The sequence below is a fragment of the Fukomys damarensis genome, unplaced genomic scaffold, assembly GCF_012274545.1.
Source record: "Fukomys damarensis isolate Sample0158 unplaced genomic scaffold, DMR_v1.0_HiC HiC_scaffold_18, whole genome shotgun sequence".
Lineage (NCBI taxonomy): Eukaryota > Metazoa > Chordata > Mammalia > Rodentia > Bathyergidae > Fukomys > Fukomys damarensis.
The window spans coordinates 51,191,315-51,217,957 of NW_022900930.1; the positions used below are offsets into that span (position 1 = coordinate 51,191,315).

Genomic DNA, 26,643 nt, shown 5'->3' on the forward strand with positions numbered 1-26,643 from the left:
CCGAGTTTTAGTATGTTTCCTGTTGTTTTTACCCCTTGCTCCCCTGTAAGAGACATGTGACAGACACCCTAGCTGTTACAGATGTGTGTGCGATGTCCTCGCACGCTTATCATCAGACTCACTCATGGAGGGACAAAAGGATTCACAGCCTGACTTTAGCGAGGCCTCTCCAGCTGGAAACCCCTCTGGAAGCAACTGTGCTTCCCAGCTCGCTCGGCCTTGCACTGCCAGAGGGAGGCGGGTGACACAAAGCCGTGAAACCTGCTACCTGCTTGGTTCCTCTTGAAGGGACGCTGTTGGAAAGACATGGTGGGCAGTGACCCGTTCTGGGCCCTTCCTGGAGAATAGCTCTCCTGCTCAAGAACTTTCCCTGACCAGCAGTATCTCTCCTGCGATCACGTTTTGTTAGCTGGGGGCAGATGTTTTGTGAGAGTGAAGCAGTCTTCCCTGACCAGACCCTGATGGCCTAGCGGTCAGTCTGTGACCAGATGCAGAGGCGGGACAGGGGCAGGAAGCTCACCAGAAGGCCCCTGGCATCCAGCAAGGAGGCTGGGGTGGCCAAGAGGGACAGAGGTCTCCCCAACTGGCTTTTGTGGGTAGCTTGGTTCCGGAGGCAGGCGCCCACCTGACTGTCCCTGTGTGGAAGTGGAGGGGCGGGCGTGAGGGAGCCGACACAGCACGCTTGCTTTTGCTGGGCCTACCTAGGCTTTGGGCTTCTTGCCTGGCCCCACTGCCTTCTGGCCACTTGGCCCTGCCCATCTCCCCCAGCCTCTCGGGCCTCAGGCTTTTCTCTTTACGGACACAGTAGCACCCAGGCCTTGCCCTCTCTGACGTCCTCGGCTTTTGTCTCTCGCAGGGACAAATCTACTAATGAAGCAACAAGACGAGGCAGCTGGCTAAGAACTACAGCAGAAGTCCAGAAGTCCGAATGGCTGCCCAGGGAGGGCGGAGTGTGGCCTCTGCCAGGCTAGAGAGGAGGCCAGAGCTGAGGCCTTGGAGAGAGATGTTTAGGGTCCGGATGGGAGTGGCCCATGGCTCGTTTCTCAGAACGAGGACGTCTTCGCTTTTTACTGGAGTGTGCTTGGCTTTTCTTGTCTCTGGCCACTCTTCAGAATGCCCTGAAATTAACACAAAGGGCATCAGTGGCCATCAAGTGAGACAGGGTTTAAAAGATAGTTGGGAGAGGTGGCCCTCCCTTCTCCTTGTGCATTCACTTGTGGTAGGTAATATATTAGTCACAGCCACCTGCGTGCAGATATTAACCTCTTAGGAAGGCAGATAGCGATTCACACCCAAGTTCACACAGTAATGACCCAGACTTCGCTGCCTTATTTATGAACTTAGTGAAATGTGCTCTTGAACCTGTCTCTACTTTTAATGATCATTTTATTTCCCTCATTAAGCTTTTGGGTCGCTCACTGGAAACCTCTGAATTGATACTGTTCTTCTCATCTTTCTGTGGAAGAAGTCCCAGCAACAGCCAGGCTTCAGAATGTGCCCTCTCCATCTGGGGTCCCCAAATGCCCAGGGCCATCTCTCCACCAGTGTGAGATGCACCTTGCACCCCTCGGAGGAGAGCAGGGTGCGGAGCCTCACCCCGGGAGTGTGAAGTTGAACGGGCTGCAGCATCCCCAGGGTCCCAGTGCCTCGGAGCGTGGCTGTGTTTGCACAAAGACTTTGAGAGAGGCGGGGAGTCTGGTGAGGCCGCGATGCTGGGCCGACCTGCCAGGGAGTGGGCAGCGGCACATGTGTGCTCAGAGAAGGCAGCGTGAGGGCGCAGGACAGCCCGGGTTCTGCCACGATCGCTGTGGGCCAGGGAAGACCAGTCCTGCCCATGCGTTGTCTTTGGATTTCCAGCCCACAGGACTGATGCCACCCGTTCCAGTAGCCCCAGTCATAAACCCAACACCACGGGAAGCAAGCTGAGCCGCAGAAGGGAGGCACACACAGAGCAGATGCCTGGGGAAGGCACTGCCCCGAGGTACTTCTGTGGGGTCCATGGAACCCTGAGGCTTGAAGAGCACCCTGAGGCCCAGGTCTGTCCCTCCCCACTCTGCACCCTACACATTCGCTGGTGGGAGCTGAGCCCTGGAGCCTCATGGGCCATCCTGGGTGACGCTTCCCAGAGAGAGGGTGCTGCTTCCAGTGCCCGAGAAGCCAGCTGCTGGCCCAGCTCACAGGCTGCACAGCCCGAGGACAGACAGACGTCCCGGCCCCACACATCTCCTGTAACGGAGGCCTCTGCTCTCAGCACACCGCGCTCAGCTTCTGAAAGGTTTAATTTTGTGCTTTGGAACAGAATAGCCTAGAGAGGAGCGGAGAGCACAGGAAGGGGCCATCCAGAGGGAGTGATTTCCTTTTGCTGTGATCCCGGGTTCAAGCGAGTTTGATCTGTTACGTGGCTAGGATGCCATCTTTGTGCCTTCTGTCTTATTTCTGTAGTGAAGCCACAGGCTGAGAAAGACGTTTACTCTTCTGTTCTGCTCTGAGCTCTGTGGTCAGCTCAGGGTCCATGGATGTCTGATTATTAAGATTGTGGACAGCTGCAGGGCAATACCTGCCAAAGGTCCCTCACCTCACTGTGCTGGGGTCTGAGACTCTTAAGAAATTAAAGGGGAAGGACAAAGCAAACCCAAAACTTACCACCTCCACCAGCACCAAATGAAAAATATCTAACCAAGGACTGATTCGACTGTCACAGAACTCTGGCCACAAGGCAGGGGGATGTGTTATTGCACCAGTTTCCAGAGGGAGAAACATGGAGGGAAGGGAGGAGAGGGCGCCTGCTGGTGTGCAGGGAGTGCAGCTGTCCTGAGCGTGGCCTTGTCACAGAGGGGCTCTGAGGTCACGAGGCAGCCACTGGCCCTTCCACAGTGGAGCCTGGACTCAGTGCTCCCTGGGCTCAGAGTTCTGGGCTCTGCCTCCCTGAAGGAAGCCCAGATCTGCACTGTCTCGTGACTAAATCCTGTGCCTGAGCCCGCTCCGCAGTGGCTGTGGTGAGAACCTGCGCCCATTCAGGTAGAGCGGGAAGAGGAGGTCCCACTCTCAGGTGGTTGTGAGTTGCGATCACACAGTGTCTGCGGGGCCCTGGGGATGCAGCTGTTGTCACGGCCCTTGTCTCTGGCCTCTGGCCCGGTCCGGAGCGCAGGGCCCGGCCATCCTGTCTGCGTCCACACTGAGGTCCCCTGCAGCGCACTGTGCCACTGTGCAGTGGCCCTGGGATAGAGGTGGAGGCTGCAGCTCTTGCTCTCTGAGGGTGACTCCTGCCCACTGCATCCGCCTGCTGCGTTGCTTTTCCTCCCAGGTTCCATAACCTGAAGGAGAGAGGCTGAGCAGCTCTGCCAGCGGCTTGGACTCACTGCTGGTAACTGTGGGCCTGGGTTGGGGACCAAGAACAGAGTCCATAGCCCACAGTCCCAAGCACCCCCTGCACCTGCTCCCTCTTAACTTGAAGCGGAGATTCTCAATTTGTTTGTTATGACTGTTTCCAGAGTGGCTGATTTGGGTAATTTCTGTTCAGTTAATGTTCTCATGATGCCAAACTTTTGGTCTTAAATTCTCTTCTGTCTAGGAAGAGTAAGACACAGCATTTCCACACCCATGGGTCTGAGCTTTGAAAGCTCCAGTGTAGGCCTGGGGTGTGCATGACCGACCTAAATCACGGCCATATCGGCCTCCGTACCTGCGGCTGTGTCATATGTCACTGCATAATTGTTCAGTGGCATTTCCTTTTCTTGTCAATGTCTTTAGACCAGGATCTGCTGGCCTGCTGAGAGATAGGTCAGGGCTCAGCTGAGAGGAGACCAGGTGTGTTCTGACTCGGTTTCTGGGGTGTGGTAGAGGTTGGGATCCTGCTTCCCTTCCATGGGGGCAGGCGGAGCCCAGAGAGAGCAGAGCTGAGGGATCGGACCAGCGTCACCTGCAAACCTGGTGCTGGGCAGGGCTCATCATGTTGGATCTGTCAGCAGAAACTGAGCACAGGAGATGCTAGCTCTATTTGTAAGGACGTGGACACCAAGCCTTAGAGAGACCGAAACATTTTTTGAACTCCAAAGCTTGTAAATGGTAGTGGTCATTTAAGCTTAAAATCACGTAAATCCCTGGAGAAAATATGGTACACACAAAAGAACCAAAGTCAGCAGATGTAGCCAAGCTCTTAACAAGTCCCAGAGCATCCCTTTACGGCTGTGTGAAAGAGCCTTAAAGCTAACCAGAGTGTTACAAAATTCTTCAGACACACAGCACGCACACAGGCCATGCACACTGCAGTGTCATGGAACTTAAAGCATCAGAAGAGCTCAAGCATGGAACCTTTCTTCTTTTCCATACCTTTACGGCCTAACATAATTGAAAAAGTGTTTTAAAAATGTTGAACAAGAACTAAATTTAGGCTTGGGGTAAACAAGGCTTTGAAAAGAATGAAACGAAGGCACTTTTAATTTACTGTCAGTAGCAGCCTCTTCACTTGCATTGGAAGCCAATTAGAAAGTGTGGAGAACTCCACACGTGGGGAGCGTCTTCACAAACAAGAAGCACCCACTGCAGGGAGCGGTGGCTCAGTCCCCAGCGACACTCCCAGCAGACACGTGGCCCTCACGGAGCAGCCCCTCCGCTGCAGTGAGCTCCACGAGTGTGGAAAGCTTCCAAATTATATCATAGTAGGTTGTGTTGGAGTAGTGTCTTTGTATCAGCATCTCTCTGGAGAGTCACGCCACCTCAAGGGAGAGGACTCCACGCTCCCCCTGCGTCGAATGGGGGCCCTGCTCCTGAGCTGATGCCCTTGCTCCTCCACCTTTCCTCGGAAATCCAAGAGGAGAAGAAGCATTTACAGAAATTCTGAAATTGAACTTAGTAGAACTGTCTATTTAAGTGAACGGGCCATTTAGCTAGAATTCTCCTCTTTGACATTGTCTCACACACACACACACACACACACACACACGCGCACACTCACACTCACGGACGTCAACTAACAATTAAAATGAGCTTTCCATGCTAGCTCTTTGATAAAGCTCTTCACCATGAGCCAGTGGTTTATGACAGGAAGTGATTTTATTTTACTAATGTGTATAGAACCCCTAACAATACAGCTGGGACTTTAGCTCAAATTTAAAAACTAATTGAAGAGGAGTTAGTACTTGATAAAGAGGCGAGATAAGCACCTCAGTGAAAATGAGTGGAGGAAAACGAGAGGCGAGTGTTGCAAAGGAAGGTTGCCATAGCAACCCCAGATCTCACCTTTCCCTGGTGACCCTCAAGCTCAGAATGGGCCCTGGGTCCCAGTTGGAGCTATAGAATTGAAGTCAGGGGCTCTGTGGAAACTCTTTTCCCAAAGCCCTGTCTGGGTTTGCAGATCTCTTCAAGCTGAACTTCCTTGCTTTTAATCTTCCTCACCTCTTGGGGCCATTTTCAATCTCCTTTTATTCCTGCACCGCCCTATCGCTCCAACCCATCGTTTGGGGGAGTTTTATTCATTTGCTCTTCAATTGAATTGAGTTTTTCATTTTGCCTTGACTCTGGAATGTCCATGTAATAGGTGTTTTAAAATGATGACAATACAACCTAAGCCCGGGGAGTCGTGGATGTGTTCAGAGGCCCCCCTAGGGACGAGCTCAGATGTGGGGAAGCCACCGCACTCTGCACAGATGTGTCCTCCTGCGGCACAGTGGAGGGAATTAAGTGGACTCTCTGGGGCTCTTGAAGTCATTAGGAGATCAGACTGCACCTCACTCCACGTCTAGATATTAAGTTTTATTTATCATCAGAGGTGCTTCATTTTATAATCGGCAAGAGCTCGACTTGGAGAAAGGACGCCCTATGTAATTGAAACCATCGGAAGGAGGACTGTGATCACCAGGGTCAGTGCCCAGCTCTGCTATGTATGGGTGTGTGGGTCATGGAGGAAATTTTGGAGGGCAAACGGGAGTCCTGCTTTCTTGTCCGGTGTTCCCAGGCCATTGCAGGAGTGGCCACTGTTTCTCCTTTCTTATTTTTATCTTTTGGCTGTATGCAGTAAGCAGTGTGTTCGTGAGATGTGTTCACAGTCCTTGAGGGAGAGGGCTCTCGTTTACCCCTACAGTGGACCAAGCATTTCCCGTGGTGCCCGTGGAAGGCAGTGTGTTTGGGGGTTGAAGGGGAGGGAGACCCCCTTTTCTTCACCTTATCCCTCTGTTTATCTATTCGCTCTTCTTTTTTACTTGGTTGTTTTCCCCTGGATTGTTCTCTGTTATTTTCTGTTTACACTATGCCCTAGTTATGATTTCTATACTTGTTTCTTGTTTCTTTTTCCTCATTGAGTTTATTGGTACATTCTAGGTGTACAGTACAGTTACATTCATCATTGGGATCTTGTACCTTTACATGACAGGTCTTGGTTCTCATTTTTCCCCACACCCCTGCCCTCCCTTCATCCCTTCCCGGCTCCACTATTTACAAAGACTTTGTTTCCACTTTTTCCTTTTCTCATATTTTTTCTTTTCCCTTATTTCCTTTCCCCTACCCTTCCCTCTTCCCCTACACTTTAGCCCTCTTCTTCCTAATTCACATCGTCAGTTATACGATTTGGATCTTATTTACACTTTCAGTTTTTCACACCAGAGAAGCTATTCAGTATTTACACACATGTCCTATTTATTTCACTTAAGAGTGTGGCCTCAGGGCACCCATTTTTCCCATGAAGGACTCTAGTTTCTCATTCCTTATGGCTGAGTAGCGCTCCATTTTATAGAAGAATCACATCTTCTTTATCCAGTCTCCAATTTCTCTTTTCTCGATCTAAGCTAATGATGGGACTGTGCCAACTAGTGTCCCTGCTGGTGATATGTGGTGCAGGTTTACAAACAAGAAGACTCAAGGCACTTGGCATACACTGTGGCTTGAAAATAAGCTAGGTAGGGACTTAGCCTGAGCACGCCTGTTCCCGAGTGTGTTGGCAGGGAGCGCAGTGGAATCCTAGACACTGTAAGGAGCACTGGGCTGAGCAAGCATGACCACGGGGCCTCGCAATGTGCAGAGCAAGAGCTCTGGCTTCCTGTGCCTGTAGCTTCAGCACACATCCACCTCTAGCTGTGTCCACAAATCTCCTCACATCTGATTCCCGCAGTTGTGAAAACAAAAAGACCAGAAGGAAGTAAACAAGCAAGGAAGACTCCATTCAGGAGCATTGCAACTTGGAGACAGGCTATCGCAATGGAAGGAAGCTAGAAGTCAGCTCTACTGGGACAAGAGTAGGAATTTGTAAGGAGTGGGATAAGCTGGGAGCAGGTACGGGGCACAGCAGTGGACAGGTTGGGCAGCGTGACTGGGCCATCACTTTGCTGATTGACACTTGCTGCCGTCAGACTCCTGCCTTCCCCAACATTCTGGATGAGGAGATTTCACAGCGCGGCTCTCAGGTCCTGGAGAGATGCAGCATGGAGTTATAAAACTGCCTAGAGGCTGCAAAAAGATTTATATCTCAAAGGGGCAGAGAAAGAGATTAAAATGGCAAGTTTTGTAAAGGCTGTGCTCTAAGGAAAGGGGGTCCGGGGCCAAGAGCTGGAAGAAGACTGCTCACAGCTTGGTTGGCTGAGGGGAGGATTGCTGCTGCTTTGGTCGAGTTTAACTATTCCTGAGAAAATGTGGGGCCCGGGAGCAGGCAGTTTCTTGCAAAATTTATGTGGATTTATCACTGGTCCCTGGAACATGATACAAGGATGAACTAATCCTTGGCTAAGTAAAATGACTTTGGCTGCAGGCCAGAATGACAGACACTAAAATAAAAATAAACAGAACATGAAGGCATCAAGGGAAAGGTAAGTGTGTGTTCCAGGCAGAAAGAGCAGCAGCATTCATCCGATACCCCCTTGGTAGGATAGAGGCCATCTTTACTTCTTTTCAACATTCGACACTTTCCCTTCCTGGCACGGTAGTTCTAGCCATGCTCTTGTTTCTCTGATTTTGCTCTCTCATTCTTTGAGGTAGCAGGACTGGATGTTGCAGGAAGTTCAAGGGCCTGGGGTCAGCGGCTGTTTCTGGGACTTCCTCTGAAACTGGCCGGCTTCTGAGACCGACCCGGATAGACACCGTGTACAGCTTGTGTCACTGGCGCTGCACGAAGGCAGCTGCAGGTGCTGGGTGAGCAAAGCTCATCCTGCTTGCTGTTCTCCGAGGAACCCGTGGGCACCTTGAGACAGCCAACGGTTCCCATCAGTTGCTCCATTTCCTGCAAGACTGCATTCCGGTGATCCCTCTGTGTCCACGTGCTCTGCACCCTAGGATTCACAGTGCTGATCAGAAATATTTGAAAACACAGTGTCTGTGCTGAACACTGTAGGCTTCCGCTGGCTGCACCCCGTTGCCCTGGGCCGTGTGCTCCAGAGCTATCCACGCAGCGCTCACGCTACACTAGGCACTCCCAGTCCTCTGGCGATGACCTGAGGTAGGCATTAAGCTGTGCACAGGTGCACACAGTGCTGCACCCCATTTTACACATGAGCACATACACATGTAGGGGTCCCCAAACCATTCTGCACGGATGCCAAGAGCTGACTGCATGTCTGCAGGCCTGTCGGCACCTGGGGAGGGGCATGGGATGCTGCGTGGTGGATGCTTCTAGACCTTTCTAGACTTGCTACCGTGGCACGGTGCCCTCCCAGGAGGATTCATGGCAGGCTGACATTCAGATATGCAGAAAAAGAAATTTCAGTGTATCATTTATAACTCCTGAAATTCACTTAGTAAAATAAACTATACCGAGTAATAAGCACTTGTATTTCAATTCACTCTTACTCAGATCCCTTATGAAGTGCTGAAATACCCCAGGGGCCGAATGAGCGAGAATAGCACCTCACTTGGAACATCTCGGCAGCCAGACCCTGTGTGGAAAGCAAGGAAACATCTCTTTGTCCCCGTGGGGTGGCGTCTGGAGGACCACACAGCCAAACCTCCCCTCCCTCCCTTGCATTCCACCTTTTCCTACTGAGAAACTCCAGATACAGCTAGGAATTTTCATGTGATTGTTTCCCAGTGCTTTTTATGACACAAGGCTGGGTTGACTCATGGTAACCTTCTGGCTTCTATGTGTATTTGAATTCCTGCTGAAGTTCTGCAGAATCACATATCCAGAGTTAATTTAATTTTTAAGTTGTAAGTTAAGTTTTAAAATACAGAATGCATTTTCCTATAAGAACACTGGCATCAAAGTTATTTAGGTCTCCAGACCTACTAACAAAATTTCCAGGTTTACTAACAAAACACACAAAAGGACCCTTCCAGGTTCAGTTTGTCATGTGCGCTCTCCTGAGCCCCTTAAAAAGAAGACAGTCCTGCCAAACTCACCTGAAGTTTTGCAAGAATCTCTCTTTTAATTTGTGACTCTGGAAACCATGAGACAGTGAATGGTCATTGCTTAGAGAGCAGCTTTTGAGGTAAATTGTCATGCAGCAATATATAAATAATACAGCAACACTGGGACGGTGGACCCTTGGAAGTCGGAGCCCAGAAAATAGCTGGTCCCAAGTGTGAAAAAGAGGGTGCGGGACCTGAAGATGTGCTGTTGAAGCTGTGCTCAGAAGAGAGATGAGGGAGGCTCACAGGGTGGCCGCACCTGGTGCAGAGAATGAAGGTGCTCACTGCTCCCTCCCTTGCTGGTGAGGGCCGCGGAGAGTTCCTGTGGGTGCAGTGGTCTTCTCTGGAGCATTTCTGTGGAGAGGCTCAGAAATCCCACCACTTACTCTGCACAGATCCCTCCATGGCAGGGGTGAAGGTGCGGGGATGCTTCTGGCCTAGAGACTGCCTGAGACTTTTGTCCCCAAGTGAGACTTGCAGAGAAGGGTCCCCCGACGGAGCTCCAAAGAGGCTGGTGAAAGCCCCATGCGAAAGAGGCCATCACCTTCTGGCAGACCCCTGGGATGAAGACCTGCCATCTTCCAGATCCTGGAGTGTGGATCTTCCGGTAGATGTCACCTTCTCTCCACCTCAGCCAGGACGGAAGCCAAACCTTTGCTGGCTCAGGAAGGACCTGTGGATGGGCCGTGAGCCTTTCTCTGATGTTTTGATTTACTCTCAGAGCAGACACTGTAGGACTGGAGTCTAGATGCAGCAGAGTGTGGCCTGTCTCACCAGCCAGGCTGGGAAAGAGGGACCCCAGGGAACAAAGACCACCGGAACCATATGGGACAGGTTGACATGACGGGGTACACATTCCTGGCATGAATTGTGCTGGTCCCTTATGCCAGTTTTACCTAATTTGAATAAGATTCTTTTTACTTACTAGTTTGCATTTCCAACAGTCCTTATGTTTTCTTAATTTAACTGTATTTAAATGAAACCTACTTATCAGCTGTCTTTTGAAAATAAAAGTGCAATTAGTCACATAATAAAGAAAATGTGTAAAATTTTATTAGTGAAGATTTTTGTTTGTTGAAATACCAAGTTTTTACCAAACAGTAAATGTCATATTGAATATTTATGTAACGCTATTATTTATCATCTAAAACTGGAATCTATTGCCATCCTACATGTGCTAAAAGATTTGTTCACACACAAACATTATCCTTTTTCGGTCAAAATTTATCTTTTAAATGTGTCTGGGAAATTACAAATTGGCATCTGGTAGCTGACACAATACACAGAGGTGTGATTTCTTTTCTGTATCACCTTTAAAAAAATTGTATTTGAATCCCTTTAGGTGAGGAATGTACTTTCTTGCTACTGTGCAGTCTCTCTGAATTTCATTGCTGTTCGCTCTGCCCGAGTCATACCTGCGTTAGTCAGCTCTCTGTCACTACACCAAATACCGGAGGCAGTTGCCTTAGAAAGAGAAAACAGTTTGCTTCAGTGGGCAGATTGGGTTCCCCATGAGGGGTTGGCCTCATGGCTTCGGGTGAGGCAGTAGAACATGGTGGAAACCATCTCAGGGCCACACAGTCCTCGAGGATGTAACAATATTTCCACCACCCTTCCTTATTCTACCTGCAGCCAGCTGGGTTTGAGGGACAGGGCTTTGGGGGACATTCCTGACCCAGCTATAGCAACATTTTGCTCAGATTCCTGACCCAAATGCACATGTGGTTTTGACATCTACTGCAGTTGGAATGACCTGTCTGGCTTTTACACATGGTTTTGAAAGGCATTTAACATTTTTTGAATAAATAGACAAGGAACAGCTGAGTACACGTGTGGAGTAAGGTTTATTCATGTCCCCCCCAAAACCACTGTGAAATATGTTAAAGGGAAACGGCCAATTGTTACTTTTCCAGACACACAAGAGAAGCATGATACATAGAGTAGATGGGCTGCTGGATCGCAAACATCTGCCACTGGCAGAGGCTCATGCACGAGGAGGCAGCCTGTTCAGTGCATGATGCTGACTGTTAGGAGCAAAACTCTGATTCCTTCACCTTTCATGCTTTAGATGATTTTCTTAGTCTTTGAAACACAGTTAATTAAGTGCTTCAGCGTCAGGGACTGGGCCGAGCTTGTTTCTCCTCCTCCCAGCATCTTGTATTTCATTTTTTTGTCCTATTTGACTTCATTTGCTCTTGGCTGATGAATTGTTTCAGTGAATTTGAATCATAAGAAACATAACCAACTAGGAATGTCTAGTACTACTGAGGAAATCCCCACTTTGGAATCATGTGAGGTCTTCACTGCCTGAACCTTGGTGCTCACTGGTGTGAGAGCTTTGGACATCACTACCTCTTCCCTTCCAACGTGGAGAGATTCTGACACCATTGTTTTCTTGGTACTGGAGATTGAACTCACCACTTGCACTTGTGAGGCAGGCCCAGTACCACTGAGCTAAATTCCCAGAGTCAGACATCATTATATAAGAGGATGACAAAGACCCTCTCCCTTTCTCTGGTTGACCTTACTTCATGGTACAGTTTGGCCTCTGTGAGTGAGGAGGACCTTTTCTGAGGTGTGCTGTGTTACTTTGAGCTGGTTAGTTGACCCAGCAGGGAGAGTGGGACCAAAGGAGTTTGCTGAGGGTCAGGAGCTCATGCTGAATCCCACCATAGGTACAGAGCACGATTGACATGAGCAGGAGAACAGACACTCCAGCTTCTGTGCTCATGGAGGGCTGAGGTTCCTTGCAATCATTGCTAGAGTGCTGCTGCTAAACAGACTCAACACTGGTCCATGTTCTCAAAGTATTCAAAAAGATACACTTCACTGATTCAGGGAGGCCACTGTTCTTTGTAGGCAATCCAAGCATGGCCACAGCTTCCCAACTGGATGGAGTGTTCCTAGCTCTGCTGGTGTTGGTAGTATTGGGTATTACCGTGATTGGGCTTGTGCTATGACCAAGGATCACTGTACCTAACTGGCAATAATTCCCAGTAGCTCTTCAAGTGACAACCAAGTAGATGAGATGGCAGCCAAGGGCGTTAGTGTCCTTGTAATGGTTCATCTTGATTGCGACAACTTGAGTGGGATAGGAGCCACCCAAGGGATTGGTGGAGCCCACGTCTGGGTGTGTCTTAGTGGATCATGCAGGCGTAACCTTGAGTACTTGTCTCCGGCTCCTCCTCTCTGACTCTGCTCCTCCTGCTGTGTTTCCTGGCTGCCATCATCTGAATAGCTTTGCTCCGCCATGATGTTTTTGCCTTGGAGCCAGCTAACCATGAAATGAATCCTCTGAAACGTGAGCCAAATTAAACTTCTCCTCCAAGTTGTGGGTGTCAGGTATTCTTTCCAGCAAGGGGAAAGCTTACTAATTGAGTTCTAATATAATCATTTGAGAGAACTATGAAGATGCTTTGTAAGAAAGTCAGGCAATACAATCAACAACTGGGATCTCATCCTATTAAAAAGCTTCTGCACTGTAAGAGAAATACCAACAGAGCTACAGATAACCTATAATATGGGGAAAATTTTTACCAGCTGTTCCTCAGACAAAGAACTATGCTCTAGAATATATAAAGGACTTAAAAAATTAGATCACCCAAATATAAGGACCCAGTTCAAAAATGGACATCTGTAATGAACAGACATTTCTCAGATAAAGAAGGAAAAGCAGCAAATAAACATATGAAAAAATGTTCAACATCTCTGGTCATTTGAGAGATGCAAATGCAAACAACACTGAGATTCCACCTCACCCCACAAAGAATGTTCTATCAAGAAATTAACTAATAACAAATGCTGGTGGGGTTATGGGGAGAAAGAACCCTTCTCCACTGTTGGTGGGAGTGCAGACTGGTGCAACCACTATTGAAATCGATATGGAGATACTAAAGAAACTAGGATTAGAGGTCTCATCAGATCCAGCCATCCCTCTGCTGGGTATCTTCCCAAGAGAATTAAATGAATCATACCACATTGATATATGCTCACTTATGTTTATAGTGGAACAATTTGTAACAGCTAAAACTTGGAAACAGCTCTCAATTGCCCATTAACTGGATACTGGGTAAAGTTGATTTTCTTAATAAAAAGGAGTACTATCAGCTATAAAGAATGAGAAACTAGTGTCATTTATAGATAAATGGATGCACATTGAGGCCATACCGTTAAGTGAAATAAATAGGACACACATGTGTAAGTACAGAATAGTTTCTCTGGTGTGAGAAACTGAAAGTGTAATTAAGAATCAAAATGTATAATAGATAATGTGAAACAAAAGGAAAAGTTCTAAAGGGGAAGATGAAGCTGGAGGGGTAGGAGAAAGGAAAGAAGGGATAAGAAAAAAATATGAGAAAAGGAAAAAATGGAAACAGAATAGGGTGGGTGGAGAGGGTGAGGGGAGGGCAGGGGAATGGGAAAAAAATAAGAATCAAGATAAAGTATGTAAAGGCGCAAGATCCCAGTGATGGTTGCAACTGTGTTGTTTGCCTAAAATGTACCAATAACCTTAATGAAAAGAAAAAAATAGAAAGTTGGGCAATGAACCTTTCTGGTATCGTGCTTTCTATAACACATTTAATTCATGCAAAGATCTTTGAGTATCAAATTGTGTTTGATTATCTTTATATGTTTTATGTGAGAGTTTTTCTGAACTTGACATCAAGAGGGAGAGCAATTTAGCATGTTCGTATTCACTATCGTTATATTTTAGTTTTTCAGCTGAGCAGGAGGTAGAAGAAATGTGGGAAAGATACCGAGGAGAAAGGTTTGGCTAATTCACACACTCACAGCCCAGCAGTGCTTGTAGGGCCTTCTAAATCTGCTCGGCACTGTCTTCGAGGCTGGCATGCACTTCTCTGGGAGCTGGCTTTCCGGCCCCTGAAGGGAGTCAGGCTTCACCTTGGGAGCAGGCGGGGCCGTCAGAGGTCCTGCACATAACAGAGTCCTCCATTAGTTACGGAGTGGCCAGCAGCGAGCACGGCTGGGTGCTGCATGGGTTGCACCTGCAACTTCTCCTGCAAGGCCAGGCAATAGATTGAGTGTGGACGTAGAGGGGCTCAGTGTCCATGGATGTGTGGGGCTGGTACCTGCTGTCCAGCAAGTGCCTGGTCCTCGGCTGCAGCACAGGTCCTGTCTTGGGCTGTTCTGGGCAGGACAACAGGGCCCCTCTGGAGGCAAGTTAGTGTGTCTGTGTCTCCCCACCCACCCTGCCCCAGGTATAACACAGCCCACTTTCACCCAACATGCAGGAGGGGGTCAAAGAGTTTCCAGGAATTGCGTGCAAAGGGTAGGCAGTGGGAGAGCTTTTCCCTTCTGTGATCAACAATCTCATACCAAGGCTCAGTGAGGGGACAAGAAGCTGGACACCAGCAAGGGATTCTCTGCAATGATGACACAAAAGGCAGCGGGGCTGGGGTGTCCTTGAGGGGCAGTGGATGGGTCTTTGGCCACCGCTAGGACATAGGAGCAGAGGAGGAAGCTGATGTCCATGGTAGCTCCAACAGAATGGGGACATCACCCATAGAAACCAAATGGGTCAAAGAAGAAATGTGTGCACCCAGTTCAGGGGATGATGGCTGTGCTTTTCTATGCACTGTCACGGCTCCTGGCCTGGAGGGCAGCACAGGATTCATCCCCTGTGTTTGCCACACGTTCTAAAATGAGTGAGTGAATGAACGCACAGAAGCGTGGCATGGGAGGGCTGCACGCTGCTGTAGCGGGAAGAGGACACTGCAGCCAGATGCAGGGGCGAGCTTGGGGTGGCAGCAAAACACACGGAAAGGTGTCCTCGGGGGTGTGTGCGGGCTGTGCCCTCTGGCTGGTGAAAGTACTCCATAGTTTGATTTTAAACATCACTTAGTTTTTGATTTGTCACCTGATCACCCTCCAAGACATAAACTTGAAATTGTAAATATAGATTCCACCTTTGATTTTTTACCTAGTTTTGAGGCAAGAAGAATAATGAACACTTCAGAGGTGTAAGGATGATTGCCAGGAAGTGAAGTGGCTGTTTATTTTCCAGAATCCCATCGTTTCATCAGGCAGTTTTTGCTTTCCTTGTAAGGCCTCTTTTCCCTCCTGTAGAAAGTTTGAGGTAATAATGCACCTGACTGGTGCACAGTGCACATGTTTTTCACTCTCACTGAAAGCTTTTGCTGCTCATGTTTGAAAATCAGCTCAGATGGACACCACAATTTGCTAAAATCAATATAATTAGAGAAAAAAAATTGATGTGCTGAGAAGACAATGCAAGGAGCAAAGGAGCATGATTGAAATGCCCAATGAGCATCTTCAAAGACATGGATTTGAGCCTTGGTGGAGCCTGGACTTCTGTGATGGAAATTTCACTGTAAAGCTCAGTTCTTTTAAGCAGCATAGCAGTCACCAGGGGCTGAGTGGGATGGGCTGTGGCCACCGGGGCTGATCGGTGGCTCTGTTGCAGGTACAGGGCAGGAGGGAGTTCTGTTTGCCTCCAATAACAATGACGGACTGAAGGCTTCAGAGGAGCCAGAAAAAAGGAGTCTGGCTTTGCTATGAAGACAGGACAGGCATTTCTGGAATGGATATATTTACTCTCAATTAAATATTACCCAGGATATGCAGGTATTGAGGCTTCATACCTCACCCCATAATTATGCACAAATAAAAATCCCTCAGTTCTTCCAAATCCCTCTGTGTCACTTTCCTGCAGAGGGAGCTTTGAGGTGCTGTGGTCCAGGAGTTGCTCCCACTTCTGAAGCACAGTTCACACTGAGCACCAAGACACCCAAATGTCATCCTCACACCTAAGTTCTTCACATTAGTAACATCTGTCTCCATGGCTGAGGTGGGGCGTAAGGCTTAAATTCTTTTGAGTATCAACTTGTTCTTCAACAGCTGAGATCTCCCAGGTATTCTTCTGGGTCTTTCATAAATGAACTGCTTCTCTGAGACAGGGAGTTGGATAACAGTTCTGGGAGCAATCAGTTTTACAACAAGAGTTTGGTCTGTGTGGATACCAGCAAAGTCTGTCTGAGACTGGAGCATCGGTTATCCTAGGGACACCTCCACCTGGGCTGCAGAGCTCCGAGTCTTCAACACTTCCTCTCCCGGGCTTTCTCCTGGGGCGGCTCCCACAGAATGTCCTCCGGGACAGCCTCTTCCGGGTCTGGAAACTCCCTTCCTCCTCCCGCCAAGTCCAGAGCGGAAAGCAGGCTCGCTGCACAGAGCACCGTGGGCAGTCTTCAGGCGCCTGTCTTTGTAGGACCTGGACTCCATCCTCCCTTTCCTGCTGCTCTGTTGCCTGATGTGAAGATGAAGGCCAAGGAGGACACCAGGGCAGGCCGGGGAGAGGCTTGTGCTGCTGTGAAGTTGGCTTCTGGCCAGGACCTGCCTGCCTCAGTGAATTCCCTTAGAGCCTTGATGGGTGCGGGACGCATCCCTCCAATGGTGACTTTGGCCCTGGAACATCGTGGGTGGCTTCTTTCTAAGAGCAGTGCGCACGTCAGGGAGGGCGTGGAAGGCGGGCCGGGGCGCTGGACACCCGCTTTCGAGATGCTGCCCTTGGAGAGGAAAGGGAGATGCTGGATTTCTCAGGAACTCGTTAAGAAAATACATTTTTTTCTTGCATTTTAATAAAGACTTCTTGGGGAAGGGGAAAGAACTCTTGAATATCATCTTTTTTCCCCCGGGGTTTTGACCACAGCACTAACCCATTAGGAGAACTGGAAGGCTGTTCCAGGGTGCTGCCTCCTGCGTGGTTGGGGGCAGGGGTGTCTTTCCTGCTCCACTGTCTATCCGCAGCCCTGCGCTGCCTGGGCACAGTGCCGAGAAGTCTTCCTGTGCTGCGGTTTAATGGTGATTTAACGTTGCATGCTGAATTTTCGGGTCGTGTTCGAAAAATATATTACTGACCTTTAGAGCATTTTTTTAAAGCAGCAAAACCATGTCATTTTATTTTCTTTTTGTGTTTTAACCTTGGGAAAGAAGTCTCTTCCCATTATTGGAAGCTGAATTGAAGACATCCTGGAGGATTGGCTGAGGCAATTCCTGTTGATTTGAGGATAGCTACTCTCCACAAAGCCAAAATCGAGAGGAGACGTCTGCCCTTCTGCCCTGGTCCTGCTCCACCCTCGACCCACCCGGGACCTTGCTGGGTGTGACGTCACGGAGGTGGACTGAGAGGAGGCTGCGGGGCTGGGCTCCCACTCCCACCCAGGCTGCGCCCGCGTGGCACGGTGACCTCTAAGTGCCCCTGCCCCATTCCCAGACCAGCACTGCCCGTAGCCGTGGCTAGGCTTCAGTGCACTGTCTGCATTTCATGTGTTAGTAATAGGAAAAAAAACTGGTTCAAGGGTTTGTGAAAAGAAGTGACAGAAGGAGGAGAATGCTGTGCTTCGCCAATAAGATAGGGTTTGTCCCTTCTCTCCCTCATCAGCTGACAGCTGCCTGCAGAGCCTCGCACTGGACTTGGAAGCCCCACAGGGGCAGCACACGGGGCTCCTGGCAGCTGTGCCTTGAGGTTCGGACCGGCGGTGAGTACAGGGAAGGGGCCTTGTGTGGCCTGGGCTGGGATGTGCAGCTTCTGTGGTCAGAGCCACTTCAGGAGACCGGTGACCTCCAGGGGTGGCCCCGCCTGCTCACCCTCACTCCCCAGGCCGTCCCTGTGGTTATCTGCGAGCTTGCAGGTGATCGGGAGCCAGGCCGGGCTTCCAACTGGAGAGACTTCAAAGGGATCGCTGCCCTCACGGAGCCGGCCATGAGCATTCACACAACTGGATTTTCTTAATCATTTCTGCAAAGGAAAATCCGACTGTCAGCAGAAGGGTCTGGTGCCTGTCTCCGAACATCTTCTTATTTTCTCCTGTGGCTCCTTTTCTGTCTTCATAACATTCAGGGCTATCACCTATCCCGCCTCCTGAAATTGGAGTGTAGTGATTGTTAACTACACCGTCTCTCCCCCATTCCTCACAGCAGTTTTAGGTACTCCCTCTGGCACAGTTTTGTTCACTTGATACATGCAGCCTTTTCCTTCAAAGATGGAGACCGATGTTTGCGTAAGTCTCGTGTGTGGTGTTTACCTTACGTCGTTTTGTCTGACGAGGGCGAGAATTTGATAATCTTCCATGAACGCTGGTCATTTGGCGCCTCACTGCATACATTTTCTCCTGTTTTCTTTGCTGCACGATGCTCTTCGTCTTCGATGTTTGTGCTTCACTTTCCTAAACATTTTACTTTGGAATGCTGCTTTGAAAATCCCTGCCCTGCTTCTCCACTGCCGTGGGGAGGAGGCGTGCGGCTCCCCCCGCGGATCTTGCTGACACGTTTTTTCCTCTGTGCTTCACTCCCAAGTTCACTCCGTGCCAAGGGCTTTGAAATCACTTCTGAAAACTTTCCGTTCTGCTGAAAATGTGTTTCTCTAGCGTAGTCTCCAGTGACAGATGGTCCATTTCAAGCTTCTTTTCCTGCTCACGAAAAATCCCAAGCATGACAGAAAAGCAATGTGTGTCTCAGGAGGGAGTGACCTTGGTGGGAGTTCGGGCTTGGCTTCTGCTCACCTCCCCAAGCAAGGGTGCTCATGGTGGTGACATTTGGGAAAAGTCGCCACTATTTGTGTCTCTAGTTTTAGCACTGGTGTGATGGCTGCAAATTCATTTACACAACTTGAGAAACTGCAGAAAATCTTTGAGTAACGTTTCTAAAGAAATGAGAACTAGAGAGAGTAAGGCTTCTGATTCCTTCTCCCTGGGTTCCTTCCGTGGAATTAGGTGACTGCCCCTGTAGCCTGATGCGGCTGGAGTGGAGACGTACTCCCCAGAGCGCAGGGTCGGAGATGGTGCCTGGTGCATGCCACACAGGAGTGGATCAATGCTGCCCCCACGGGAGTGGGTTTGTTGCCTTCAGAGTGGGTTCCTTATAACAGAATGAGTCCGGCTCCATCTTCCTGCCTCACCCTCTCTTCTGCTGTCTACCATGGATGATGCAGTAGGAAGGCCAAATGCTAGCCTCCCAGTCTTGGATTTCCCAGGCTGCAGAACCCCGAGCCCGCATACTTCTATTCGTTATTCAGGGCCCATTCTGTGGGGTTTGTCAGTCACACAAAGCAGACTGGGATGGTACAGCTCGAGAGGCAGATCAGCGAGAGGCCAACACAGGGGTCTCAGGACAGCGGGTGCATCGGGCCTGTGGGCTGCTTGGGTATGAGTGGTTCGTTTTAAGCAACTCTAGCTTAAAAATTTTGATCTCAACAGTACAGCTTGAGTGTGTGCATCTGACACCTCTCCACACCAGGCTGTTTATACCCTTTTCAACACCTGAGAAGCCTCCGCTCTCAGATTCCTGGATAAGTCTCACCAGGTCCTTTGGGTTTAAGTTTGTACTTTTCAAAAGAGTGACTGTTCTCACTGGATGCTCACCTTCATGGGAGGAAGGATCAGGCCAAGCATCTCGGCTGTGACTTTCCAGCACCACGTCCAGCACTCAGGCACTCAGAACCTGTCCCTCCAGAGAACGAGCGGGAGCATCGGTAGGGATGGGCAGATGTGTGGGAGATGTGAGGGTGGCTCCCTCGTGGTGTGGTGCAGTCCCCATTCCTGAAGGAAGGTCTCATCCTCAGTTCAGTGCGTGACTCCCCCGGCCTCGCAGGGATGGAGGGTGTCAACCACAATGCTGATTTTGAATTGGTTGTGAAACTACATCTTTCCCAAGTAAGAATGTGTGGGTCAGCCCACTCAGTTCTGTGTTTCGACAGAAGAAAATGCACCTGAAGGAGCCTATGAAGATGTGGGGGAAGAACAGGGCATCACAAGGAGGCCTCAGGTCACCATGGGGCACTGCCTCAGCCGCAGGCCATGAAGGACTGAGTTGTGGGAGCAGGGTTCTCCGTGGTCCTGGCAGTGACCTGACCACTTAGGGGTCCTTTTTCTACCATCCAGGTTGACTCTTTCCAGTAATTTGAGTTGTCATTCCTCTGAAAACATGAAAAAGATCACTGGGGTTCATTGGCACTAAATTCCATTTAGGCGGCCATGTCTCCCCAGCACAGCCAGAGCTGCCCTTTTCTGCTGCAGACCTGGGAGACACAGCGTCTTCTGCTCCAGGAGTTTCTGCAGGAGGCAGACACAATCCAATGTGCATGGCTTCCTGGAGCTTTCAGAGGGTGAACCTGACCTTCTAACTTGGATCCTGTGCAGCCGCGTGATGTGTTATGAATAAGCCTTAAATGGATGTTGCTGATGCATGCTGTTTGGAAAACATGGTGTGTCTTGGTTCATCTGGACTTGTGAAACAAAATATCTGAGGCTAGGTAGTCTATAAAGAGCAGAATTTTATTTCTTAGAGTTCTAAAGGCTGGACGGTCTAAGATCAAGGTGGCAGCAAATTCAGTGCCTGGAGGCCCTGGGTCTTGCTTTGTAGATGGCACTGCCTTGCTCTGGAGGCTTCAGATGGTAAAGGGAGCAGGGGTCTCTCTGGTCTCCTGTGTAAGGAGCCGTCTCGCCCTGGGCTCCACCCTCATCATGCCACGCCCTAATGCGATCTTGCTGGGGGTCAGCCCCTCAATCTACTGCATGTAGGTGCTGCTGCTAGGACTATAACATTTCCCAGTGGGTGATGACCATGGAGAATGGGCTGTAATGTCAATTTTTCAGCCCTGAAATTTAAAAACGTCATCAGGCATTAAGATGGGAGAATTTAAGCCCCACTTTCTGCTTTCCTACTAACAACTAGCATGTTAGCTCGCTGCCGTAAGCAAAGATGCAGCCAACTTCAAGACACGCTCTTTTAGGGTCAGATTTTCCCTTTGGTGAAAAACAACATTTGCTATATCACTCACTAGATGCTCTCTCCTATAGGTGTTTTTTTCCTTAAAATGTTGTATTCTTGGCTTCTTCTCTAAGACCATGGTGATGCAACACCCCATGCTCCTCAGCATAGCATTCTGCTCCTGGGATGAAGGCAGGTTTCAAGGGCCTGGAAAAATAGCCACTGTACCAGAATAAAATCCCCATACAGAATCACCCACTAATATGCATGCGGACAGAGCATGAAGCACGATTTTGGAGTTGTTTTAGTTGCTCTGTTTGGACACAAACACTTCCACTATACCCATGAAGGCACCAATCTTTTTCACAATTTAAAATAGCAATCTGAGCTCTAGCTCCCAAAGGATCATTTCTGATTTCTTATTAAAGTTACCAGCTGGGGGTGCTGCTCAGCGGTGACCATTTGACTAGATGGGTTGTGCAGACCCTCTGAAAACACAGAAAGGAAAAAGCAGGTGTGTATGCGGGGGGAGAGGTAGGAAGGAAAAGAAGAAGGAAAGAAGGAAACTGAAAAAAGAGGAAATGATTAAAGTAAAACAAGGCACACAAGGAGTAAACACTGTAAGAAATCTTTACTTGAAAAAAGTGAAGGATCAAGTTGTCACAGCCTGTCCTTTAAAACTTCAAATTCCACCATGGTTCCTCAGTGCTGTCTGCTATAACAGTTCTGGAGAGGCTATAAAACCAACTTCCATTCTGATAACACAGAATCATTATATTTTTATGACTCTATAGCCAACAATAAAAAAGAAATGATAACAGCTTTCAAAAATGTAGGGAGATTTGGAGAACTCTAGATGGAAAAGTACAGTTCACATAGATTGGCAATTGGCAATATGGAAATTGTACTTATGGAGCTTCTGTGTTAAATAAAAATACAACTGAAATTTGCATGTGCGAGCTTCCTTTCCAGCAAAGTATTTCCAATTTTATAGACCAAGGTGCTTGTGTATTACATAAATTCAGCCTATTCAATCTGAGGGCTGGAGTTTCTGACACATTTTAAAAACCTATGAAAATGTGTATAAGATTGCTTTTTAATACTATCTTCATATGATCTCACAGATAATTTTAGTACTTCTACTTAAAGTGTTTAGAAGAATCTTTAAAAGATAATAGCATATATTTTTATTAACAAAGTGTGCCACTGTGGTAAAATGTCCACTGGGAGAAATAGCTGATGCATATGTTTCATGCCTAAACATAATTCATCATTTTCTCTCTGGGAAAACTTTATTCTTCCATCACATCCCAATTTTATAACTAAATCCAATTGTATTTAATGAAAATACAATTTATGATAATTCAGTTTTGATTTGCTACAGCCTTGATGAGTATGATTGCTTTGATTTGTGGGAATGGGTTCAAACTTTCAGGCTGAAGGAGATTATATTATTTTTCATTTTCTAATTCTTCAATATTGGTGAGCACTACTATATCTTTCTAAATATTTATGGTTTCGTATCATTCAATGAACTAGTGGTTTAATATTAAGTTAATGTGAGTGGTTCTTTTCCTGTGGTTCATCTTTTCAACTGAGGCTGTCTATATGGAAGTTTGGTTAATTTACATTTTACTATTTTCTAGTTGAATTTTGCTTACTATAGTGTGTCTTCATTGGTTTCCTTATATAGGCAACACAGGTAGCAAAACCACGCATAACAAAACACTAAAACCCGACCAGAGTTTCTGAAATTGCTACTCACAGTTTTGCTTGAGTCACTTAGTGAAGAGTTTTTTAACACAGAAAAAAATCTTCCTACAAAAAATCCTTCCCCGAAGTTATCTGTCTGTGTTTGAGCTCCTCACCCCGTGGGCCCAGCCTCAGCTGTTAGACATTTGGCCAGTGCGTACGTTCCCGTTTCACAGGCTGATATATGCAGTCTGCTGCTTGCTGCAATATTATCCCATCTATCAACAACAATTCTGCTGCTGATAGAGAAATATTTGTTTGTTAATCAATCATAGTATAAGATTAAAATTTCTCCAACTATGTTCCTCTGTTAAGGCTAGTATAAAAATGCCAGAGTAAATATTTCAATAGAAACAATGTAGGACGGTAGTTCAAATTGTACATGAAAGTTAAAAATTAAATTCTTTAAAGGAATGATCCGGACCAAATCTTCCTTCTGGGAGTTGCATGGTAACATAATTGCAAAGCTTTAGAATAAATTACTCTTCTCAGGAGCAGAGAAATGATAATCTAGAAGATAGGAAACAGGAGGTAGCCAAACAAAGTATGGGGATTTGGAAGGCTCTTTAAAGATGAAACTAAATGAGTGTTTGGGGCCATCATGAAATGAATATATCATTAGCCATCTCCAAATGTAGCTTAGACAGCTTAGTTTTTATGAGACAGTTGGAATGGATTATTTCAAAGTTCCAGAGTCAACTGAAAGGAATTAACTGAGAGCACGATATATCTCAGGGTTTCATTGTTAGCAGGCCTTTGGATAGAGAATGCAGTGTATGAAATTAGCTTCATCGCCTTCCTGATTCTGATGGATATGTGGCTATAGAGTCTCATTAACGTGCTTGGCTAACAGATGTTACTCAAGCTGTCCATGGAACTGGCACAGATGGGCTGAATATGTGGCCCGACAACAGTCAATAGATGGATTTTGTCCCCGAGACTCTTCTCACTGACCGAAGAGGTGCAACTGGCCAACAAGTGCTCGGGAATCTCTGACTGGGAGGGCTGCCACTCCACCGTGAGAAGAATGAGCCAAGCCCACGTCTGACTGCCAGCTGAGAGTCGGGCACAGTGTGTGGAGTACTTGCAAGCTCTTCATGGCTTCTCCAGGAACGCAAAGGACTCCGCACAGCTCAGAAGAGAAAATCCATCATAAAGAGGGGGATGGAATCCATTCGGAAAGATCAAGTCCAACCTTCAGGGCAGGCTTTATGCTGGGGGATGAATCCCAGCTCTCATGGGGGATTCACAGGCTGACTGAGGGCTCTGTGTGATGAGGACAAGGAGCCCAGGCAAGCAAGGCTGAAACAGCCAGCTTGGCATCCATATTTCCAGGTGGCTTCCCCACGAAGCCGAGAGGGAAATGGCAAATGCACGAGGCCCGGATCACACATGATGTTTAAAGCCGGGCTCAGAAGTGTGTGCTGTACACAAAGAGGATCCAACCCAAATTTCCACGCAGGAAGATAAGTCAGGTATTTTGACGTTTTAGGAAGACACTTCGATGGCATGGTGGTGGGAGAGAAAATAGGTGGAGGTAAAAACAATGTCCGAAAATCATGGAGCTTTGGCTCTGACTATGGTCAGCAGCTGTGAAGGCTTGACGTAGTAAAGTTACAAAGGCCATTTATAAATGAAAACCGTTTCACTGTGACCACGTTGTGAAAAATGCTAATGAATTCAAGAGGTCCTGGAGGTAATGGGCGGAACAGCGAATGTTTGCCTTTCTGGGTTGCTGTGCTCGTGTTAGGGAACCTGAGCTAAGTCCGGTGTGAACACAGCAGGCAGCACTACAGGGAGAACTGTTCCCGTCACAGCACAATTCAAATACTTAACTTGAACACGTAGTGGGGTATATTATTTGAATACTTCATCCAAAATGTTAAAAAATTATTATAATTTCTCAATCCTAGGTGCATGTGAAGCATGGAAAACAGTACTGGAAAAAATGGATTGGGGTCTTCCTGTTAACAGCACCGTCAACTCCTGGAGCTACTTTCCTTGGGTTGTAACACCTTTGAAGATGATCTTCCTTTATCCAGGGCATTATCTCTTCTTCCTTTCCTTGGGACAGAAGAACAAGGGTTTATGTGGGTAGGGGACACTGCAGTGCATGGGGAATTAGGAGGTAAAGGAAGCTGCTTGAACAAAACCGTGGGCATTTAGACCCCAGGACATGGGCAGTTTATGGAACAGAGGGCAGGAGAAGGGGGGAGAGAGGAGAGAGAAGGAGAGAGACAGAGACAGAGAGACAGACAGAGAATGAGAGAGAGAGAGAGGCAGAGGGAGAGAGAGAGAGACAGAGAGAGAGACACACAGAGAGAGATTTTAGCCAGCAAGTCATAGGAGGCCCTTGTAAGTGTTCCTGGGCGTAACACCTTCCCATTACCCAGCATGTCAGGGGAATTGTGTTTCTTCTCTGAATAGGACTCTAAGCATTTTCAATGTGAGATTTGGACTCCTATGTGACTCTCTAGCATTCAGAGTCTGCGGGGACCCTGTCTGCTGTCCCTACCCCAGGACTTCCTCTTGGGCTTGGCAGCTGTCAGCTCCTTCCTGCTGAGCTCCCTCTAGTCGGGGCTGTGTGAGTATTTTGTATGCTTCTGGTAGCAATCAGAGCAAATTGCTTGCATTCTGTGGTTAGAGTGTTTTTGTAAACTAGGGATCAAAAGGGCCCCCACCTCACCAGGTTGTTGGGGTATTAAATGAGACAAGCACACGGAGTGCTTTGTTCAGTGCCCACCAGTCCTGAGCTCCGATAAAGCACAATGTGCCACTGTTACTATTGCCCTATCACCTGTGTTTCCTGTGACAAGTTCAGGATGGAAACAAAGTCCTATGCAAGCAAACTGCTTTGAATCTTTGAGTTACAAAGGGAACGTTACTCAATGGTTAATTGCAGGAATCCAGATATTATCATAAACATCTCTGCAGCAAAATTCCTCATGTTCAGGTTTCCCACTGATGGCTAGGTCAGAAGCAAATCTAACCATGGGCCATTTTAGATCTGCCTTTCCTGTAAGATATTTTATATGATCGTTTCCACTAACTTTGGAATTGAAAGATTCCACGGAGTTGTCATTTGAAGGTCCTTGTGATGATGTGAATTGGAGGAATGCTGCAAAATGAAGAGAAAGAAATAATCTAAGTTATATTTGAAATGCCACATATATTATATATATTTCAACAGGTTTATAATTTTAACTTAAAATCAGAGCTGGATGTCCTGGTGTGCTGCTTATTCAATTTTTGAGGGAGAAAATAGTCTTCTCAAATGTATCATGAAATGACATCTAATTTCCCACCCACCAGCTCGTGTTGATTGAACAGTTGTGAATGTTCAGGTGCAAACTCTTGAAAGTAAAGCAGAAGAGAGGATATAAATATACTGGGTTTATTGTTGGTAGATAAGTTGGGGAAAAAGGATCTTGTTTTTCAGGTAACTTCTAATTTGGAAAATTTCTGATGCAATATTACAAGTGTGGCAAATATGAAGCCCATAGGCAAGATGAAGAATATGCGTGTTGTCACTGTCCCATTGCTGAGACACAAGCCGACAACCCCAGCTGTGCAGTTCCATTGGCTCCAGTCCACAGTTGGCTGGCTCCAAGGAAGATGTACATGGTGGAAGGGCGTGGGAGGGGACAGTCACTCAACCCATGGTGGCCAGGAAGCAGGGAGAGTGAAAGGAGGAGCCTGGACCAAGACTGCACCCTTTCAGATCACCCCCAGGGCCACTCCACCCAGGCACGCCTCCTAACCACATATTCGGTGGTGAAATCACCGATGATGGGCTCACCAAGGAGTAGGGAAAGCCTA

The 26,643-nt window shown here is 47.8% G+C and overlaps 1 long non-coding RNA gene across 2 annotated transcripts in view; it reads left to right on the forward strand.

Annotated features, from left to right (window-relative positions):
* The first annotated feature begins 16,550 nt into the window (after positions 1–16,550).
* Positions 16,551–26,643, forward strand: part of LOC104859674 — a 30,678-nt gene continuing 20,585 nt past the window's right edge. For both annotated transcript variants that reach the window (XR_779451.2, XR_004517900.1), the window contains exon 1: positions 16,551–17,843. This is a non-coding gene — a long non-coding RNA (uncharacterized LOC104859674). The remainder of the gene's footprint in view (positions 17,844–26,643) is intronic.